This window comes from Nicotiana sylvestris, chromosome 7 (genome assembly GCF_000393655.2).
Source record: "Nicotiana sylvestris chromosome 7, ASM39365v2, whole genome shotgun sequence".
Lineage (NCBI taxonomy): Eukaryota > Viridiplantae > Streptophyta > Magnoliopsida > Solanales > Solanaceae > Nicotiana > Nicotiana sylvestris.
In genome coordinates this window covers 116,766,507-116,789,102 of record NC_091063.1, presented here as the reverse complement: position 1 = coordinate 116,789,102, position 22,596 = coordinate 116,766,507, and positions in this window count along the sequence as shown.

Sequence of the window (22,596 nt, the reverse complement as noted above, 5' to 3'; positions counted from 1 at the left end):
GTTTCTCAAATCAACGGTTATAATAAAATAAAAAAATATAAAAAACAAAACAAAATAAAATTTCAAACTCGCAACCTAGCAATATATACAGATACAACTACACCGGCGGCGCCAAAATTTTCAAAAATTGATCACGCCCAACTATGCCTTATAAAAATGACTAAGCGGTCGTTGCAAATATAATTCGGTTTACAAGTCCGAAGTCGAATCCCACAGAGAACTAAGGCTTAGCTACAGCTGTTCACTATCCCACTAAGAAGACAAGCTTCAATAATTCCAAACTTATAGATATTAAGATTCTTGTGTTTAATTAATTAACTAACAAATTAAAATAGTAAATTAAGAACTAAAGATATTAAGGGTTAGAGACAAGATTAAGGAGGTCTAGGGTTATAATTTCCCCTATTGTCGGAATCCTTCCCGCTACATTTTCTATAAATTCGCCTAGGTATTCTCTACCGATCATGAGCGCTCTGACTGTCATAACTCTCTCCCGAGTAATTACCACAATAGACATATTCTCCCGAATTACGCTAGCTGGCATTAAGTACGGCTCACTCGGATCGCACCCAAGGTTTCGTTATCCCTAATCCTACCTTTAAAACCTCCGTATTGATCCCTCATATACGTTAGGAGTGATGTTGTCCAACAACTACCTAAATATGCACTCTCTCTCGAGTAACACACTAAATAGGCACAGACGATTGAGAGCTCTTCAATCAACCACAATAATAACGTAGTTGAACAAATAGAGAAAATACTATGGCATATCTATATTAACATAACAGGAAAATCATCCTTCAAGAGGTTCCATCAAAACCCTAGATAACAAATTAGCTATTCATAATAGTATGCACAACTACAATACTAGAATTCATAACCAATAATGGAAGAGAAGGAAGTGAAAAACTCATAGAAACATTCTCCGCCTTGCTTCTAGTATGTTCTTGCCTCCTTAGGTTGAATCCCCGGTCTCCTTAGCCTCCTTAGGTTTAAATTATGTCAAAAGTATGTCCAAAGTCCTCAAAATACCGTTTTCCATGTATATATATACCAATTAGGGTCGGGCCCAAACAATTCCACCTTCTCCTACGCGAAAAAGGACACTTCTCCCGGACAAGACGTGCGCGGCCGTGGTTGGACCGCGCATATCCACTTTGATTTTGTCTGACGAGCGCGGCCGCGCTCTTGACGCGCACATTTCACCCTATTCTGTTGGGAATTTGGAAAAACATAAAACTTATAGCCCTTTGAGTTATCTTTCCAACCATATATTGTGTAGTCGAAATGGAGTTCTGAACGAAAAGTTATGTGCATTTTACTAGACAGTGCGCAATTTGCCTACTCGATTCTTCGTTCTTTCTTAATTATCATCCGTTGATCCCCGAACACGATCCCGGCTTAATTCATTGGGCTTTTACTCAGACTTCAAAGCTCCAAATCACTTGAATTCATTCCATAATATCTACATAGCTCGTAATCACTCCTACAAGGCATAAAATACACTATTAGTACAAAACACTAGCGATTAAAGCTCAAACTCAATTAAAGTACAATAAATTAGAGTGTAATAAGGTACTAAAATACATAATTATAGCCTATCATCAATATTTAATGAATTTCTTACGATAAATATAGAATTTGGATAAAGTTATCGGGTTCGGCCAAAACCCGTAATACGTATTGCCGCTCCACCCCTGCCCCTTCAATCACTGTATTTAAAGCCACAATATCTTTATTAAATTAATTGGGGTTCAACTCTGCCCGTTTCCCCCAATAAAGGCATTGATTGTTGCTTGCTTCCGTTTATTTTCCCTAATAAAGTCATAGATAGCCGTTTACTTTTCTTAATCAAAGGAAAAGAGACAAATTCTTCTGCTTTTGAGTTTCTTCTGCTATCATTTTAAGAACGATTGAAATCATAAGCCAAAACTATGGTGAATATCGAAAAATACCAATAATTACGCATGAGCGGGTGTGTTCATTCCTTTATTTATTAGTTGCAGTCATTTCTCTCTTTATATTTTATTTCTTTTATCTTTCATGGTAACTCCTTTTTACAGTTTTTATTCATAGCAATGTAAATTTTCATAATTAATACTAATTGTTTCTATCCTTCATATTCAATGTCAATAACTACTTTTCGTATTCTTTGTTGCAGTCTATATAAGTGCACAATAAAGTGTCTTTGTCCATATTCCCATCATCCTTGTTATATTCATTATGCCAAAAATTTCTTTTTTCGAGGAAAGTCTATTTCACTCATCAGTATCTGCAATAGGTATATCTGTTTCGATTAGTTTATGCTGAAAATATTGTCTTCTTTTTAGTCCTTTTGATCATAGCTAGCAACCAATTTTTCTTGATTATGCAATTTCTTGAAAAGTTCTAAAATTAAACATATATTAATGTAAAAAGTCCCGTAGAAGGTGTGGAGCATGATAACTTGATATGAAGAATTTTTAAAACTGTACATGACCTTTATATTGCCATGTTATACTCAACTAACATATGCTGCAACTGTAGACTTCACTTAAGTATTTTTTGGGCCATAGCTAATTAAACATTGTAGTACTTGGGGCAGAATATGTTTCTTGTGGATTATTTGATATTGTCACGTCAAATTTTATTATGTTCCATATTACCTTAAATCAGTTATACTCCATTTAGAAAACACGCCAAACGTGTATATATGACATGATGGTGCGATTCCCTTGAATACATCTATGCTGCTTATATCTCATATGTGGATGCCAACCTGCTGACAGACCAGGAGCCTGATATGGAGCCTGATATAGGTTAAAATTTGGTGTTTTTGTTGTGCAACAATATATAAGTATTACGTTGTTTTATGGTACATGATACTTCTTTGGCTGCAACATCAAGGAGTATGTTAACTCAACTTCTCAAAAGGTAAAACTCCTACATTACTTAAAGGATCCTTCAGGTTGAACAAGTTCTCCATATGTTTTAGTCAATACTTAAACTAATGTATTTGGCTTTTTACTACTACAGAAAGAGGAATATAAGTAATACCGCAAGTTAATATTGTGTAAGGGAGAAGAATTCAGTATCTACGTGAAGATTGATGGAAAAATGGCAATAGAAGATAGGAACAGTGATTTGGTAGCTGAGGAGATACTTGAGGTTTGAAAAGATGTTCCAACCAGGGGTGACAAAATGGTTAAAAAAAAAGTTAACCACCCATATTATCCACTAAAAAATGGGTTGGATGATGAACTTTTTTAAAACGGGTCAAATATAGATAAGAACCATATTATCCATTTAGAAAATGGATAATCAATGAGTAATCAATAGATAACCAATGAGTCTAACTTTTACATTTGTAAAGCTTCAAATTGGGAGTTCCTCAAGTTAGGGAGACTAAGAATTCTCCCAAAAGTCATATACAAGAAGTCATGGATAATATGGGTAACTCATATTATCCGCCGGTTAACCCATTTTTTATCTGTATTAAACATGGGTCAGGTCGGATAATTGATTCGTTTTTTCATTACCCGTTTTCGACCCGAACCATATCTGACCCGACCTGCCTGTTTGGCACTCCTAGTTCCAACTGATGGAATTGATGTTGATGCACCGTTAATATTATCACTATCGTTTAGAAAACTATGTACTTCTACACAAGGGACACTCACGCAACGCATGTATCCAGAAATTAGTTATTATAAAAGTAGGAACCTTTAATCTAAAAAGTTAAATTACCTATATGCCCTTCTTAAAAATCTAATATTTATTCAAATAAAAACTAATTTAACTTTAAGTGTCTTTTCTAAAAGGTTGTGTCTTTTTAATATATAACTAAATATCTAATTACACTTTACTCATTTGTTGCTTTTAAGTAGCACAAGATATTGATGGGAGAAATTCAAAAATAGCCAGATTTACAACTGGCCGTTCAAAAATAGCCCAGTTTCAAAAGTAATCGAAATTTAGCCACTTTTCATGTAAAGATAAATCTGAGCGAAAACACTGTTCAAAACCCGAAAAATACGTCAGTATATTATGCTGGAGTTCCAACATAAGTATACTTGAACTCCAGCATATTATACTGGAGTTCCAGGATAAGTATGCTGCAACTCCAGCATAATATGATGGAGTTCCAACATAAGTACACTAGAACTCCAACATAATATACAGGAGTTCCAGCAAGTATATTTGTCCAGCATAATATGTTGGAGTACATACACAGGTGCACCGAACTCTAATATATTATGCTTAACCGGTCTCTGTTGTAGCAAAATACTGGCTATTTTTTATTGACTTGGTAAATGCTAGCTATTTTTAAATGATCAGTCCGAAAATTGGTTATACCGTGCTATTTTTACCATATTTGTAGACAGGCGGTGTTCTAGCCTCTCAAGAAGTCCTGTAATAATTCCTTTTCATTTGAATGCTTTTTTTTAAAATAATAAATTATAAATAATAGTACTGTAGGCATGCAAAATTTATTGAATTTAAATTCAATAAAATAATTAAGACTATATTTTAAATTCAAGATATATTGGTCTAAATAAATATTATGGGATAATATAATTGAATTAATTATATAAGTCCAATACATGTAGGTCCAAATCTATTGGGCTAGCCCGTTTAATTGGGTTACGAGTGATAGGCCCACTTTATTAGGCCCAATATGCCATCTTTCTAGAGGCCCAGTTTTGTGCCACGTGTCAAATGACGTGGCACACCAAGTCAAACGGGAAAAGCTAATAGGATCATGCCACATGTCAAAATGACAAGGCATGCCATGTCAAATAAAAAGGCCAATGAAATCGCGCCACATGTGCAAGTGACATATTCTTGCCAATCAAATACGTCCTTGTCATGTCTCAATCTAATTGGTAGGAAAGAGTTTGTTCTCATCATAACTCTTCCCTTCCACAACTATAAAGAGGGGTTTTCATAACTCAGAAAAGACACCAGAAGTTATAATAAGAAGCAAGAGAAAGCTCGTGGATCAAACACCGCAAATTTCTCTACAAGTTTCAGGCTTCAAGCAACCAAATTCAAGTTCAAGAACGAAGAACAAATCAAGTCCAAGCTCAATAATGAAGAACAATTCAAGTATTCAAGATCAAAAACGAAGTCAAATCAAATACAAGGCGTTCAAGATCAAGGCTACTTGTTCGTGATAAAATTCGTGGCAACAATCAAAGTGCTCGCGACGGATAAATCAAATTCAAATTCAAGATCAAGCTCGAAGGCCCTTGAATTTATACTAGAAAAGTAGAATCAGAGGAATCATAGAGATTGTAACACTCAAATATTTGAAATAAAACACTACGATTGTTGCAATATTTTTCGGTCTAGATTTTCTTTTCTTGACACAATTTTATTGTCTACAAATTCTGGCACACCCAGTGGGATAATCTTTATCTCTTATCTCAACTTTTCAATCACCAAAGTTCAAGAACATTGAAATGGCTTGGAGGAAAATCAACTACAGATCAACATCCACCAAGGCTGCTAACTCCAGGTTCTATGCTAATGTGGAATGCATCCTCGATGTTACCTTTGGAAGCTTCAGACCAATTACGAGGAGCAAATCAAGATCTTTGGGACAACAAGTGCCCCAAGTGTCGTCCCCATCAACCCCTGTTTTCGGATCTTCATCCTCAAAAGGAGAAAGATCTTCCACAAACACACCTGAAGGAGGAAGCGATGTTGCTGAAAAGATCAAGAAAACTCTTGCTCTACTTGACCTCTACGGATCAAGGCACTCTACTGTGAAGGAAGATGATTATGCTTCAAGTGATGGATCCTCCTCACTTACACCACATAGCGTGATCCAATCAAGGATCAATCTATATGAAAATCTATGCTACTCTCCATCATCCACGACAATCATGCAAGCCATAGTGACAAACACTTCATATGTGGAGGAGCAGTTACCAAACTTGACGGAACCAATCACTGGCTTAACCAAATGCATGCAAAATCAAGAGGCTAAAATTGACAAGCTAACAGACAGGGTGGGAATCTTGATGGAAGAAGAATCCACCCATGCACCCAGCAAACTCCTAGAAGTTCAAGAGATTGATCATGCCCCACGACAAGTTGCATCCACTAAAGAAATTCCAGTCTCTTTGGAAGGGATGATTCCAATCAATCAACTAAAGGAGTTCATTGGAGGGACTATGAAAAACAAATATGAAGTCGCTTCCAAGTCCTCATTTACCTACGCAAATCTGTATACTTTAAGGATCGATATGTTGAAGATGTTTGCTGGCTATCAACCTCCAAAATTTCAACAGTTTGATGGCAAAGGCAATCCAAAGCAACATGTGGCGCACTTCGTTGAGACATGCAACAATGTTGGGAGTTATGGAGATTACCTCGTCAAGTAATTTGTCCACTCATTAAAAGGAAATGATTTTGATTGGTACATAGACCTCGAGGTTGGATCTGTTAATAGCTGGGATGAACTAGGGCAAGAATTCCTCAATCTCTTTTATAGCACGAGACGTACTGTGAGTATGATAGAACTTATAAATACTCGTCAACAAAAGGGTGAACCAGTTATCGACTTTATCAATCGTTTGAGGAATGCAAGCCTAAACTGCAAAGACAGGCTTAGTGAAGCTTCGGCATAGAGATGTGCATCCAAGGCATGCATTGAGGACTACGCTACAGCTTGCAAGGTACAAAGCCTGGCACATTTGAAGAACTTGCGACTCGTGCCCATGACATGGAGTTGAGCATGACTGTCACGACCCGGATTTTCCACCTTCGGGAGTTGTGATGGTGCCTACTTGTGAAAGCTAGGCAAGCCGAGTGTTTTAAATTCATTATATTTTTTTATTAAGCATTTTCAATAGTTCAATATAATAGGTGGTCAGACAGCGGAATAATTAAAATAACCAGAAATGCGGAAGACAAAAACTTAATATTTTAACCAAACATTGTTACATGAATCCAAAATACAAGACTACCTAGAATTTGGTGTCACAAAGTCATGGACTATCTACAAATACTACAAATAGAGGTCTAAAAGATAAATACAAACTGTCTCTGAGATACATAAAAGAAACAGAATGGAAAGATAGAAGGAGATGCCAAGGCCTGCGGATGCCTGCAAGACTACCCCGGACCCATATGGTCAAAACCTGAGGTTCGAACCAAAACCCGATCACTCATTCACCCACGAACTCAAATATATAATTTGTTTTGAAATCGGACCTCAAATCGAGGTCCAAATTCCCAAAATTTGAAAAACCTAAGTTCTACCCAAAACACCCAATTTCCCCCATGAAAACACTTGATTTTGAGTTGAAATCATGTGAAAAGTTGTTAAAGATCAAATAAAATGAGTTAGAAATGACTTACAATCGATTTGAAAGAGTAGTTGCCTTTACAAAAATTGCCCAAAGATGTTTAGGTTTTGAAAGAGTTTGAAAAATGAGAAATTTTCGAATAAGTTATGATTTAGCAGGTTGCAGATGTCATAATTGTGACTAGGGTTCACAATTGTGAACCCTTAAGGAACATGCTGACTTTGCAAATGCGAAGGATATGTCGCATTTGCGATACATGGGTCGCATTTGCGACTTCTGGCATTAACTGAAGACTTCGCATTTGCGAAATGTACATCACAAATACGCGATAAGGTTGGCCCCGGGTTCTTCGCATTTGCGAACCCTGCTTGCATCGCAATTACGATGCCTGATCTCGCAAATGCGAGATTAGAGGCCTGCTACACACCTGCAACACACCAACAATTGTCCTAAGTCTAATTTCACTCCGTGGCCTATCCAAAACTCACCCGAGCCCTCGGGGCTCCTAACCAAACATGCACACTAACCTGAAAACATCATACAGACTTGCTCGTGCAATCAAATCATCAAAATAACATCAACAACTATGAATTAAACCCCAAATTCATGAAATCATTCAAGAACACCAAAATTTCCAATTTCTCAACTTTAGGTCCATTTTATACCAACAAATTCCGATCTTTACCAAATTTTACAGATTGAACCAAATTATAATTTCAAACTTGTACCGGGATCCGAAACCACAATACGTTCCCAATACCATCAATTTCAAACATCTTTTCATTTCCAAAAACTCTTATATTTTCCAGAGAATAATTTTCTTTAAAAATTTATTTCTCGAGCTTGGAACCTCGGAATTCAATTCCGAGCATACACCCAAGTCCCATATTTTCCTATGGACCTTCCGGGACCGTCGAATCACGGGTCCGGGTCTGTTTACTCAAAATATTGACCGGAGTCAACTTAAATTCATTTGAAAAGAAATATTTACCATTTTTCACAGATTTTCACATAATGGCTTTCCGGATACACGCCCGGACTGTGCACGCAAATTCAGGTGACACAAAAAAGAGGTTTTCAGGCCTCAGGACACAAAATTTATTTCCAAAACAGGTGATGACCTTTTGGGTCATCATATTCTCCACCTCTAAAATAATCGTTCGTCCTCGAACGGACATAAGAAGGAAGTACCTAGGTCGGAGAAAAGATGGGGATATTGGCCCCGCATATCAGACTCGGACACCTAGTCGTGCCTCAACAAGTTGGCCTCTCCACTGAATACAAACAGAAGGGAAACTCTTCGATCTCAAACGACAACTTGCCGGTCTAGAATAGCTACTGGCTCCTCCTCATAGGACAAGTCCTTGTCTAACTGGACAGTGTTGAAATCTAACATGTGGGATGGATTGCCGTGATACTTTCAAAGCATTGACATATGAAACACTGGATGCACGGCTAATAAGCTAGGCAGCAACGCAAGTCTGTAAGCCACCTCTCCCACTCGATCAAGAATCTCAAACGGGCCAATGAATCTAGGGCTAAGTTTTCCTCTCTTCCCAAATCTCATCAAGCCCTTTATAGGCGACACCCGAAGCAAAACCCGCTCGCCGACCATGAATGCCACATCACGAACCTTACGATAGGAATAACTCTTTTGCCTAGACTGAGCTGTACGAAGCCTATCCTGAATGATCCTGACCTTGTCCAAGGCATCCTCTACTAGATCCGTACCCAACAACCAAGACTTCCCCGGCTCAAACCATCCAACCGGCGATCGACACCGCCTACCATATAAAGCCTCATAAGGAGTCATCTGGATGCTCGACTGGTAGCTTTTGCTATAGGCAAACTATGCTAAAGGCAAGAACTGATCCCACGAGCCTCCAAAGTCAATGACACAAGCTTGGAGCATATCCTCCAAAATCTGAATAGTGCGCTCAGACTGCCCGTTCTTCTGAGGATGAAATGTTGTGCTCGACTCGACCCGTATGCCCAACTCATGCTGAACTGCTCTCTAGAAATGTGAGGTAAACTGCGTACCTCGGTCCGAAATGATAAACACTGGCACACCATGAAGACGAACAATCTTCCGGATATAGATCTCAGCTAACCTCTTGGAAGAATATGAGACTAACACAGGAATGAAATGCGCTGACTTGGTCAGCCTATCAACACTAATCCATGCTGCATCGAACTTCCTCTGAGTCTGTGGGAGTCCAACAACGAAGTCCATAGTGATACGCTCCCATTTCCACTCAGGAGTCTCCTTCTTTTGGAACAAAATACTAGGTCTCTAATGCTCGTACATTACATGCTGACAATTCAAACACTGAGCTACATATGCAATAATATCCTTCTTCATCCTCCTCCACCAATAATGTTGTCGCAAGTCCTGATACATCTTAGCGGTGCCTGAATGAATAGAGTACCGGGAATTATGGGCCTCCTTTAAAATCAACTCTCAGAATCTATCCACATTAGGCACACAAACTCGACCCTGCAGCCTCAAAACTCCATCATCTCCTAATGTAACCTTCTTGGCACCACCGTGCTGCACCGTGTCCCTAAGGACACACAAATGAGGATCATCGTACTGCTGATCTCGGATACGCTCCAACCAAGAAAAATGAGCGATTGTGCAAGCTAACACACAGTTGGGCTCAAAAACATCCAACCTCATGAACTGATTGGCCAAAGCCTGAACATCCAAAGCAAGCGATCTCTCACCGACCAGAATATACGCAAGACTGCCCATACTGGCTGACTTCCTACTCAAGGCATCGGCCACCACATTGGCCTTCCCCGGATGGTATAAGATGGTGATATCATAGTCTTTCAATAGCTCCAAACACCTTCTATGCCTCAAATTTAGATCCTTCTGCTTGAATAGGTATTGCAAACTCTTGTGATCCGTGCACACTTCATATGACACACCGTACAAATAGTGCCTCCAAATCTTCAATGCGTGAATAATGGCTGCTAACTCCAAATCATAAACTGGATAATTCTTATCATGAATCTTCAACTAACGCAAAGCATAAGCAATGACATTGCCATCCTGCATCAACACCGCACCAAGTCCAATACGCGCATCACAATAAACTGTATATGGCCCTAAACCTATGGGCAAAACTAATACTGGCGCCATAGTCAAAGCTTTCTTGAGCTTCTGAAATCTCACCTCACACTCATCCGACCACCTGAACTGGGCACCCTTCTAGGTCAACCTGGTCATCGAGGTTGCAATAGATGAAAACCCCTCCATAAATCGACGATAATAGCCTGTCAAACCAAGAAACTCTGAATCTCTATAGCTGATGCGATTTTAGGCCAGTTTTTGACTGCCTCTATCTTCTTTGGATCTACCTGAAGACCCTCTGCTAATACAACATGACCTAAGAATGCAACTGAACTCAACCAGAACTCACACTTCAAAAACTTAGCATACAGCTGACTATCTCTCAAAGTCTGAAGAACCACCCTCTGATGTTGCTCATGCTCCTCCCGGCTGCGGGAATAGATCAAAATATCATCAATGAAGACTATCATGAACGAATCCAAGTAATTTTGAACACTCAGTTCATCAAATCCATACAAGATGCTAGGGCATTTGTCAACCCAAATGACATTACCAAGAACTCATAATGCCCATACCGAGTGCGGAAAGCTATCTTAGGGACATCAGATGCCCTAATCCTCAACTAATGGTAGCCATATCTCAAGTTAATCTTCGAAAATACCTTGACACCCTGAAGCTGATCAAACAAATCATCAATCCTCGACAATGGATATTTATTATTGATTGTAACCTTGTTCAACTACTGGTAATATATACACATTCTCATAGATCCATCCTTCTTCTTAACAAACAACATCGGCGCACCCCAAGGCGAGACACTAGGTCTAATGAAGCCTTTATCAAGTAAGTCTTGCAACTGCTCCTTTAATTCCTTCAACTCAGGTGGGGCCATACGATATGGCAGAATAGAAATGGGCTGAGTGCCCGGAGCCAAATCAATGCAGAAGTCAATATCCCTATGGGGTGGCATACCCAGCAGGTTTGAAGGAAATACCTCAGGAAACTCACGTACTAGAGGCACAGAATCCATAGAAGGAACCTTAGCACTAGAATCACGAACATATGCCAAATAGGCCAAACACCCCTTATCGACCATACACCGAGCCTTCATATATGAGATAATACTATAGGTAGAATGACCAGGAGTCCCTCTCTACTCTAAACGAGGCAACCTCGGCTAGGCTAAGGTCACAATCTTGGCATGACAGTCCAAGATAGTGTGGTAAGGTGATAACCAGTCCATCCCCAATATGACATCAAAATCAACCATGTCCAAAAGTAATAAGTCTACTGGGGTCTCAAGACCCCCAATCACCACTATACAAGAACGATGGACACGATTTACCACAATAGAATCACCCACCAGTGTAGACACATATACAGGAGCACTCAAAGAATCACTTGGCATGACTAAATAGGGTGCAAAATAAGATGACATATAAGAGTATATAGACCCTAGATCAAATAGAACTGAAGCATCCCTACTACAAACAAAAACAGTATCTATGATAACTGCATGGGAAGCCTCATTCTCAGGCCTGGCTATAAGAGCGTAATATCGGGGTTGGGCCCTACCACTCTAAACTACATCTTTGGGACGGCCTCCTACTGGTTGGCCTCCACTTCTAGCGGCTTGAGCTCCACCTCTAATACCTCTACCTCTACCTCTAGCACCCCTACCTCCACCTCTAGCTCCCCTAACTCCACCTCTAGCTGGCTGAGTGGGTGGTGGAATACTCGGTGCCTGAACCATGGCATGGGAACTTTGGTGCTGAGAATTGCTTGGTGCTCTAGGGCAAAATTTAACAATAGGCCTCATGTCACCACAAGTAAAACAAGCCCTCGGCTTCTGGGGCTGAAGACCCTGAAAACTCTGAAGAGGAGGTGCACTGATAGGAGCTGGTGATGCACTATAGGACTGCTGATCAGAATACTGCATGTGGGAACCATGGCCACCTGGGGCACCGTGAGAAGCCTAAAGTGCTGAATGAAATGCCCTGGGAGGATGGCCCCTACCAAAAGAATCCCTGCCTCCAGACGAGGCGCCACTGAACCTACCAGAATGACGAGGTCTCTTGTCAGACCCCTGATCCCCTATGATAGAACTATCTCAACTCTCCTGGCCACATTGGCTGCATCCTAAAAAGAAATCTCACTCCCCGTCTCCTTATCCATCTGCAATCAAATAGGCTGAATGAGTCCCTCAATGAACCTCCTCACTCTCTATCTCAGTGGGAAGTATAAGAAGAGCATGACGGGCCAAGTCAATAAATCTAGTCTCGTACTAAGTAACAGTCATAGAACCCTGCTGGAGACACTCAAACTGCCTCCGATAGTTATCCCTCTAAGTGATAGGAAGAAACTTCTCCAGAAATAGCTGAGAAAAATGATCCCAAGTCAAAGCTGGTGACCCAGCTGGTCTAGCCAAACAATAATCTCTCCACCAAGTCTTGGCGGATCCAAACAAATGAAAAGCAGCAAAGTCGACCCCATTGGCCTCCACTATCCCCATGTTCTTGAGAACCTCATGACAGTTGTCTAAATAATCCTGGGGATCCTTAGAAGATGCACTGCTGAAATTGGTAGTGAAGAGCTTGGTAAACCTGTCCAATCTCCACAAGGCATCAGCAAACATAGCTACTCCATCATCGGTCTGAGCTACCATACCCGGCTGAATTGCTCCAACTGGTGAGCTACTGGAGTCTGAAACTAGGGAGCCATCTACTCCGAAGTGCGGGTAGTAGGAGTCTGGGCTCCTCATTTAGCCTGAGAGACGGCTGGTGCTATAGGAAGCAAGCCTGCCCGAGTGACACTCTCCATAAGGCCCACTAGACGGACCAGAGCATCCTGGAGTACTAGGGTAGTAATGAACCCCTTTGGGACCTGAGCCGGGCCTATCGGAACTGCCTGGGTCGGAACCTCATCATCAAACTCAACCTGAGGCTCCGCTGCTAGTGTTGTTGCTCTAGGCTGAGCTCTGCCCCTGCCTCGGTTTCTAGCATGGCCTCAGCCTTGCCCTCTGCCCCTCATGGGAGCTGCTGTTGGGGGCTCAGGCTGCTGATCAGTGGATGAGAAATCGCATGTTCTCGCCATCAGCGAAAGAATAGAGTAGAAATTCAATTAGCATTGAGATACCAAACCGCACGACAGGAAAGAATAGATGTGAAGTTTTTCCTAACTTTGTAGCCTCTAGGGATAAATACAGACCTCTCCGTATCGATCCCTCTGACTCTACTAAGCTTGTCCGTGAATTGTGAGACCTAAGTAACCTAGAGCTCTGATACCAACTTGTCACGACCCAAAATTTTCACCATCGGGAGCTGTGATAGCGCCTACTCATGAAAGTTAGGCAAGCCGAGTGTTATAAATTCATTACACTTTTTATTAAACATTTTCAACAGTTCAATATAATAGGTGGTCAAACAACAGAATAATTAAAATAACCAGAAATGCAGAAGACGAAAACTTAATAGTTTAACCAAACATTGTTACATGAATCTGAAATACAACATTACCCAGAATTTGGTATCACAAAGTCACGGACTATCTACGAATACTACAAATAGAGGTCTGAAAGATAAATACAAAGTTGTCTCTGAGATACATAAAAGAAACATAATGGAAAGATAGAAGGAGACGCCAAGGCCTGTGGACGCCTACAGGACTACCTCGGGTCGCCTGTTGGACTAAAGGCAGCAACCTCACTGCGGTCCAAAAGCTACAGCACCGGGATCGGCACACAGTACAGAGTGTAGTATTAGCATAACCGACCCCATGTGCTGGTAAGTGCCTAGCCTAACCTCGGCGAAGTAGTGACGAGGCTAGGACTAGACTACCAAATAAACCTGTGCAGTAAAATCATATACAGCGGAAAAATAAAAGCATATATTTAAAGTTAAAGATGGGAGGGGGGAAAGCATGCTGCGGGGAGTATCAGACAACAATAGAATACCAAAAAAGGAATGTAAAGAAACTAAAATTCAATTGCCAACAAGAATAAGAAAAACAAACACAGTATTCACTTTCATCTCTTTCTCGTTGCAGGCGTGCAACCCGATCCCATTTCATATATTACCGTGGCGGCGTGCCACCCGATTCCTTTCATATATTACCATGGTGGCGTGCCACCCGGTCCCATTTCATATATTACAGTGGCGGCGTGCCACCCGCTCCCATTTCATATATTACCGTGACGGCATGCCACCCGCTCCCATTTCATATATTACCGTGGCAGCGTGCCACCCGCTCCTATTTCATATATTACCGTGGAGGCATTCCACCCGCTCCCATATCATATATTACTGTGGTGGCATGACACTTGATCCCATATACAATTCAACATCAGTCCTAAAGGAATCCTGACAAGGAAACAAGAGTATAACAACAACATCCTCGCATGGGAGACAATATCTAAAAAAATAAGATCCCAGCAAGGGAGACAATATCATAAACAATAATATCCGGCAAGGAGACAATATAATAAACAATAACATCCCGGAAAGGGAGACAATATGATAAACAATTACATCCCGACAAGAGAGACAATAATGAAAATCATCATATTAAGCATGAATAAATCACAACGAATTCACAACAATTACAATACGAGACTCACGGGCATGTTTAACTCTAACGTATAGATACTCGTCACCATGCCTATATGTTATACTCCACAGTTAACACATAGCAAATAAGACACAACTCATAATCCGTCAAGCTAAGGTTAGACCAAACACTTACATCGATGCCACGAACACAATTCAAGCCTCAACTACTGCTTTACCTCTTGTTTCCACCACAATTTGCTTGTATCTAACCACAAATTACTTAACTATATCAATAAATGCTAAATGAATCAATTCTAAAGCATGAAAATAAGTTTTCCAATGATTTCCCCAAAAAAAGTCAAAAATCGACCCCAGGCCCACATGGTTAAAACCTGAGGTTCGAACCAAAACCCGATTACCCATTCACGCATGAACTCAAATATATAATTTGTTTTGAAATCGGACCTCAAATCAAGGTCCAAATCCCCAAAATTTAAAAAACCTAAGTTCTACCCAAAACACCCAATTCCCCCATGAAAACTCTTGATTTTGAGTTGAAATCATGTGAAAAGATGTTAATGATTAAAGAAAATGAGTTAGAAATGACTTACAATCGATTTGGAAGAGTAGTTGCCTTTGAAAAATCGCCCAAATATGTTTAGGTTTTGAAAGAGTTTGAAAAATGAGAAATTTTCGACTAAGTTATGATTTAGCAGGTTGCAGATGTCGTAATTGCGACCAAGGTTCGCAATTGCGAACCCATAAGGAACCTGCTGACTTCACAAATGCGAAGGATATGTCGCATTTGTGACATTGCATTTGCGATACATGGGTCGCATTTGCGACTTCTGGCATTAACTGAAGACTTTACAATTGCGAATTGTACCTTGCAAATGCGAGATAAGGCTGGCTCGGGGTTCTTCGCATTTGCGACAAAAACCTCGCATTTGCGAACCCTGCTTGCATCGTAATTGCAATGCTTGATCTCGCCACCAGCAATTCTCCTAAGTCTAATTTCACTTCGTGGCCTATCCAAAACTCACCCAAGCCCCCAAGACTCCAAACTAAACATGCACACTAGCCTACAAACATCATACGGACTTGCTCGTGCAATCAAATCATCAAAATAACATCAACAACTATGAATTATACCCCAAATTCATGAAATCATTCAAGAACACCAAAATTTCCAATTTCTCAACTTTAGGTCCGTTTTATATCAAACCAATTCCGATCTTTACCAAATTTTACAGATTGAACCAAATTATTATTTCAAACTTGTACCGTGCTCCAGAACCATAATACGAGCCTGATACCATCAATTTCAAACATCTTTTTTATTTCCAAAAACTCTTATATTTTCCAGAAAATAATTTTCTTTAAAAATTCATTTCTCGGGCTTAGAACCTCATAATTCAATTCCGGGTATACGCCCAAGTCCCATATTTTCCTACGAATCTTCCGGGACCGTCAAATCACGGGTCCGGGTCCGTTTATCCAAAATGTTGACCAAAGTTAACTTAAATTCATTTTAAAAGCAAAATTTACCATTTTCACATAATGGCTTTCCGGATACACGCCCGGACTGCACACACAATTCGAGGTGAGACAAAAAGGAGGATTTTAGACCTCGAAACATAGAATTTATTTCCAAAATAAATGATGACCTTTTGGGTCATCACAATGGCCTTCGCTGGAAATGAAAAGTTGCCTATTTATGAGCCTCGCAACGGGAACGACAAGGAAGAAGTCAAGAAATGGGGCAAGTTCGTACCCAAATTTGAAAACAAAGAAGCTATGAATGTCAACACATCACTTGTAAAATTCACAACGAAGGTGAGCAAGAAGCAGAGTATGAAATCCACTTCTTTTCAAGATAAGTCAAGTGGAAAGTTGACTCTAAAAGAAATAAAAGATAAAGAGTACCCATTTCTGGATTCTGATGTGTCAGCTATTTTTGAAGAACTCCTCGAGTTAAATCTCATTAAGTTTCCAGAGATGAAGCGACCAAATGAAGCTGGGAAAACAAATGACCCAAATTACTGCAAATACCATCGACTTGTGAGCCACCCTCTGGAGAAGTGCTTTGTCTTCAAGGACAAAGTTATGGACTTGGTTCGTGAAAAAAAGATAGTGCTTGAAGATGAGAAAGCAAGCTCAAACCAAGTCTCTATCACCTTTGGCTCATTCAGTCCGGATGAATTATGTGGTTTTAAAGAAAGTAAAGATGAAGAATTACTGGAGAAAGACAAGGCTGAAGTCAATCAACCTGATGATGATGAAGATTGGATGTTGGTGACTCGTTGTAGGCACCACAGAAGGAGACCACGAAAAGAATCAGTAGAACAACCAACAAGAAAAATGATGGTGAAAATACTAAGGAGATGGAATCCAGTTAAATATTTGAAGAAAGCAAAAGTAGAGGTGCACCATCGTCAAAAGCCACGACATCCAGTGACCTTGGAGGAGTTCTTACCAAGTTGGTTCCTCACGAAAATTTCCTATGAGGGCATTTATGCCTCTTGTTGCCATGCTAACAAAGGGGAAGAAAAGAGTGACGACGTACCGTTGTCACCATCTTCGAAAAAGCTCATCGAGTCCACTCCTCAAGAAGTTAATTCTTGTGAGGAAAAGGTCACATTCACAAATGACGATCTTCTGCTAGGTGACACTCTTCATAACTGCCCATTGTATGCATGATGAAAGGGTAAATCGAATTTTGGTTGATGGAGGATCCTCAGAGAACATTTTGCCAATTCTCACTGTGAAAGAACTTGGTATTCCCATGAACGACCTCTTAGAAAGTCGTGTGATGATCCAATGATTCAACCAAGTGGGGGCAAAGAGCCATAGGCGCGATCAGGCTAGAAATCACCATTGAAGATATGCAATCAAGTGCATAGCTACATGTGATCGATGCAAAGACTTCATACAATGTCTTGCTTGGAAGGCCTTGGATACACAAGAATAAATGTCACGACCCCAAATGCCCGGTCGTGATGGCACCTATCACAATACTAGGCAAGCCAACCCAAACCATCAACCACGATGAATTTCTTTTATAAAACCATTTTCTAACACTGATTAAATCTCACACTCTCATAAGAAATGTATTAAACAACTAAAATGTGCGGAAATCAATAAAACATTAAATCAACATAGCCCAACTATCTGGTGTCACGAGTCTAGAGCCTCTAAATACACAAAATCCGACTATCTAATACATGACATGTCTAAAATGTAGAAAAGAACAAGATAGGAAGGAGGAAAGTAGGGCTGCAGACGTCGTGCATCTACCTTGCAATCTCCAATAAGCTCTGGAAATGCTGGGAACCCTCACTTTACCGCTCGGGCACCTGGATCTGCACACAAGGTGCAGGGAGTAACGTGAGTATGCCAACTCAGTAAGTAACTAAAGTAAATAAGGTCTGAGCACAGTGACAAGCAGTTTAAAATCATATACAAGAGTAAGCAACAATATATCAAGTCAAACTCAACAATTTAAAAGCTAGTTTCTTCATAAAGCTTCAGTTTTAATTTAAATACTTTGAAATCATTTACTTGGCAGTTTTTAATAGAGGCTTATTATAAAAGAAGAGCGAAATCAGCAAAAATATCATAAATGGGCCCCTCGGGCAAGGTATCACTCATAGTTATAGCCTCTCGGGCAAGCCTCTCAGTCACTCATAACTCATCTCTCGTCACACCGTACTCACACTCAGCACTCAGGCTCAATAATATCTCATAATAGTAATAATCATAATAACCGTTGCGGCGTGCAGCCCGATCCATAGTTTATAGTTGACTACGCTCACTGGGGGTGTACAGACTCAGGAGGGGCTCCTACAGCCCAAGCGTCATATCACTGCGGCGCGCAACCTTAGCAAATATATATATCTCTGCGGCGTGCAGCCCAATCCATATAAGTATCGTTGCGGCGTGCAGCCCGATCCATAATGTATACATATAATACTGTTGCGGCATGCAGACCGATCCATAATATTAATATATATATCATATAATATTGTTGCAGCATGCAGACCGATCCATAATATTAATATATATATATATATAATCCTCACCATTAGGTCCTCAATCTCCCTCAGTCATTAACCTCACAGCCACTCGGGCATAACAGTGGAAATCAGGAAAACTCCGCCCAAACAGTTTTCACATTTTAAGAAATAGAGTGATAAAAACCAGGTTTAAACAATAAACAGGTAAAACATGACTGAGGATATGCTTCCAAACAAATAGAGTGAGGAAAACAGTAAAAATGACCCTAAGGGTCTCAACAGGTCGGTACAAGGCCCCAAACATGGCATACAACCCACAATATAAATTTCTAAAATACGAGATATCATAAGATTTCAAATCAAGTACGCGGCTTAATAGTCGCTACGGGACAGACCAAGTCACAATCCCTACCGGTGCAAACCCACACGCTCGTCACCTAGCATGTGTGTTACCTTATTTATCAATACAATTCAAAATACCAGGGTTTTGTACCCTCAGTTCCAGATTTACGATGGTTACTTACCTCAAACCGGATGAATTACTACTTCACAACTCCTTTGTCTCTCACCTCGGCCTCAACTCGTGCCAAATCTACCTAAAATCAGAATCATAACATTAGAATATGCTAAGGGATCGAAGCCCAAGAAAAAATAATCAAATTATACCAAAAATCCCAAAATTGGTCCAACCCAACCCCTGGGCCCACGTCTCGAAATTCAATAAAATTTACACCATAAGGATCCTCATCCTCCCACGAGTTTATACATACCAAGAACACTGAAATTGGAGTTCAAATGGCCCCTCAAATTCCCATTTTAAGGTCTCTTAATCTCAAGCCCTAATTACTCATTATTGCACTGATTTCTCAAAATTCTCACCACTAATTAGACCTTTAATCACATATAAATGAGTTATAAGGTCAAGAATATTACCTCCAAATGATTCCCCATTGGTTTCCTCAAAAATCTCTCTCAAAAGCTTTAATCCTGTTCAAGAATGGTGAAAAAATGGAGAAGGGTCACAGATTGGGCTATTAAAACACTGCCCATCCTTTTAATTTACTCAATCGCGATCGCAGAAAACCCATCGCGATCGCGAAGCACAAACTCCGCTGGTCCAAAATTTCACTCTACGTGATCGCGTATATACCCGCGCGAACGCGATGCTTAGAGTCTTACACCTACGCGATCGCGAATGATCCCACGCGATCACGATACACAGAAACCTACACTCACGCGAACACAAGGAATAACCTGGATGCCTCTAAGACAGCTCTACATGATCGCGAGATTCCTCACGTGATCGCGATGAAGAAAAACCTGCAACAGAACTGAAGCTAAAACCTGCAACTTTTTAACATGCAATTTAATCCGTTTAACCACCCGAAACTCACCCTCGACCCTCGGGACCTTTACAAAATATGTCAACATACCCCATAACATCATTCAAACTTGTTCCAACCTTCAGAACGCTCAAAACAACATCAAAACACCAAAATCACATCGGATTCAAGCCTCAGAATTCCAAAGACTTCCAAATTCTGCTTTTCATCAAAAAGTCTATCAAACCTCATCCGAATAACCTGAAATTTTGCACACGCATCACAAATGACACAACGGACCTACTCCAACTTTCGGAATTCCATTCCAACCCCTATATCAAAATCTCGCTTATCAACCGGAAAACGCCAAAAATTCCAATTTTGCCAATTCAAGCTTAAATCTACTCCGGACCTCGAAAACACATTCTGATCATGCTCCTAAGCCCCAAATCACCTCCCGAAGCTATTCGAACCATCGAAATTCACATTCGAGCCCTTTTTCACATAAGTCAATATCCAGTTGACTTTTTCAACTTAAGCTTACTCAAAGGAGACTAAGTGTCTTAAACCTTACCAAAACCTCTCTGACCCCGAACCAATCAATCCGATAACATATAATACAACTGAACAAAGAAATAAGAAGCAGAAATGGAAAAATCAGAGCGGTAATTCATGAAATGACCGGCCGGGTCATTACAATAAAGTGGTCCATCTACCTAACATCAATGTTTGAAATACTATGAGGGTGAAGTCGGGAAGAAGATAGTTGCTGATGATAAGCCATTCACCGAGGTTGATTCACACTTCGCCGGTGCAAAGTTCTACTTGAAGAACCGCAGTGGGAAGGAGCTAAAAGCCGATGATGTCATAAAAAGCAAGAATGACGAGCCCACAACTAAAAGAGCCGAAATGACTACTGGTAGAGTCAAAGATGTTACTGAAGAGGTACAACCTAATGCGAATAAATCTCATAGAGGGGGTATTGCTTCTTATGGAAAGAAAGTGAGTCTTGAGCTCCAATATGTCCCTAAAAGGAAGAAAGACGAATGTGAATCATCTAATCTCCAAACTAACATGCTGAAGGAGTTAACTCTTTCGGTAAAACGAATTGAGGCAGTAAAGTTGTCCTCAAAGCCACTTACAGGGTTTGTAGCCCAAAATCATTTGTAGAATGTGGCACTCCTTACAGAGCAAATAGATGATGATTTTGATCCTAACGCCTACAGGCTATTTGCAAAAGTTGGATACAATACCAATGAGCCGTCAAAGTTAGGGAAGCTCCCATAAGAGGCTATGACGAGGAAACCACGTGAAGGTTTGGGGTACAAGCAACCGCCACCACTGCGCATCTCTATAAGAAAAGAAAGGGTAATTTTTCCTAGTTTCAAATGCATTAGAAAATAATATACGATTAGTGAAATTACTTGAATATTATAAGATAATATTACTTGAAGCACTCCCGATGCTGTCAGTAATCTCGACTATACCCAAATTAGCATCTCCCTGTTTATTTGAATATGGCTTCACCCGCTTGAAGTTTTGATTGCCATGACTACTATCACTCTCATTTTGGGGTGGGCATTTGTTGGAGGTAGGGATAACGGTGCCTAATGAAAAGGAACTCTCATGGACTTGGTGATCCTGGGAAGCTCCCTTCCTTTTTTGAACTGCTTTATATGGAGGTCCCTTGATGTCTCGCGGTGCAACCATTTTGGATTTCAAAGTAGGAGGTTTGTCCTCCTTGTTATGCTCTTGAGGCGTGATCTTTAAAGGTGCAATAGTAATTGACCCAACAAAAGTCACCAAAGATTCTAAATGATCTTCAAGAAAGTTCTCATGTACTCTTGTCCACCAGGATCTGTACTTTGACGAAAATAGCTTTTTTATCATAGATATATCCGGGGGAAAAGTCGCCCTTGCGTTAGTGGAATTATGTGACACACGAATTCTCCATAATCTGAGTCCTTCTTCTAATGAGGCGCTACGAAGGTCATTTTCTAAAATACCAGGACTGGTCTGATAAAATCCAAATTGATGAATAAATCTATGTGGACTATACGGTTCAAGAATGAAAGAGTTCCCACACCTCAAAGGAAGATAATTAAAATGGATACTCATAAAATAATTGACTTTCGATTCCAATGCTGTATCACTATCCTCAAAATAGTAAGGTTCGGACCCTTCCAGCATATTAGAAGTCCAAGACACATTATCCACTTGATGGATGCATTTTCTTGCATTTGTATCATCCAAATACCTTGCAGCGCCTTCCCAGAATATGCCACCATCAATGGAATATATGGTCCTTCTGGAAGCCCATAGTGTGTCCTAAAG